Below are 2,095 nucleotides of genomic sequence, written 5' to 3' on the forward strand. Positions count from 1 at the left end.
CATGATGTCTTCAGCACTAGGGACTTACCTTCAACCTCTGGAAGGGGACTGAGGGCAACAGCAATAGCTTATATTTTATCGGGAGTCTCTTGGATTCCCTTGACCCACAACTCAAAGGGGAGTTTCTTCTGTTTGTTCTTGAGGTTTTGTTAGATAGTCTATGGTTCTTGGGGGGAGTACCATCAGCCCAAGTGGGATAACTTTATTTATTTATCAACTATTTATATATCTGTAAACACATAGATGTATGTGTATTATATACAATTTATATAATAAAGATATAAAATGAAATAATATACAGTATTATATATAATTTTAGGTAAACAAAAAATTATTATTCCTTGTGATTTTTCAGGCATCTTGGTGTTATCTCTTTCTCTCTGTCTCCTCCCACATTTTATCCTCTGATCCTTATTTTCATCAGGGCTTGCGTTGATTCCGTGAGGAGGCTTGGTTCATCTCGATCTCCTTCTATTCTGTCACAGGAGCGCCTTCTGTTATTACACAGTGTCATCCAGGCACTCATGTTGAAATCTGGTCAGTTCACACCTTTGGTGATTTCTGTGCTCCTTGTGCTTTTGATGAGCACCTTTCTTCATAAAATTACCCTGTCACTACTTACACCCCGACTTCCCAGCAGCCTTGGGAGGAGACCATCATTCTGAGAGCCTCTACTCCTATTGAGATTACCAACTATTGATCTTCATTCTATCTGAACACTTGAAAGAATGTCCTGAACAGAGGATTAAGTGAGGTTTGTGGCTTGACACAGGCCCATCCTGCTGTTCTCACTTGTTTCAGCCAGTGAATTCAGAGCAGGTACTGTGCAAAACTGAATGTCTCCCTTAAATTAAAGGAAGTAAAAGCCTTGCTTACCTGCATCCCAACTGGGCACATGTTGGTTTTCTTTTTGTAAAACCAGTACCAAAGTCCCACAATCATCCTGCTAAGGAGTTTTTGGACACCAAAAACCGATGAAATTATCAAAATGCTGGGCACTCCAGGTAGGGACAGCTTATACCCAGAGAGACTTCAGTTTCCATAGGGAAACGTGAGCCCTTGAGGTCACCAGCCCACACTGAGTTTCAGGGTCTGAACCTTCCCCAGGTCCGCTGAGGACCACCCTGCCTTCCTGCCTTTGCCTCTTCCTGAAAATACCATCTTTCTGCAAGTCTGCTTCAGGGTTAGGGAAGCATTGGGCCTGTATTAAGTCTAATGTACTGATTGTGTGTTTATGCATGCATATGTCTGTCTGTCTGTCTGCCCAGCATATACTGAGAGCTTGAGAGTGAGAATCTCTGATATCATAAACTCCCCTGCTTTAGACTTTTCTGAATCCCTTAGAGGATTCAGAAGGTAAACAATAACACAGCCCCACCGCTAAAAAGCTACCAGAATACTCTTCAGGTACCTTTTTAAACTTCTTCAAAAGAAACCAAGCAAGTGGTGGATGCCTCTCTGTATATAATATACCAGGCCTGGGAAATTGCAGTTCAGACAATCTGCCTGTCTTCCCAGATGTCTTGGGTACTTGATTTGCCAACCCAGACTGTCACCCCCACCACCAGACCCACACCACACAGACACACAGACAGACAGACACACAGACACACACTCACACACAGCCACACACACACATACACAGACACACACACACACATATTCAGACACAGACACACACACACACACACACACACACAGACACAGACACGGACACAGACACACACAGAGACACATGCACACAGACACACAGAGTGCTCTTGCCTTCTGGTCAGTCATGGCCCCTATCACTGTAGGGCGGAGTTTCCACCGGGCTCTGTGTTGTTTTTCAGTCCAGTCAGCTCTCTAGCTTCTGGTTTTTTGGCTCTGTCCATTTAGCATCCCACTTCTGCTCTTTGAGGACCAGCCCTTCTGAGTTCCAACAGGTTCTCTGTGGGATTGAACCCAATGCCCCGCACTGGCTACTCAGCCATGGAGCAGCCCTCTGGATACTCTAACTTTACCTTTATTCCTCCATCATAGGAAAAAGCTATATTTTCCCAGCAGATGTAAGACAGTTCTTTCCTTACATCCTTAGCCTTGTCTTGTGGCTATT

Source organism: Rattus rattus, chromosome 3 (assembly GCF_011064425.1).
Source record: "Rattus rattus isolate New Zealand chromosome 3, Rrattus_CSIRO_v1, whole genome shotgun sequence".
Classification (NCBI taxonomy): Eukaryota; Metazoa; Chordata; class Mammalia; order Rodentia; family Muridae; genus Rattus; species Rattus rattus.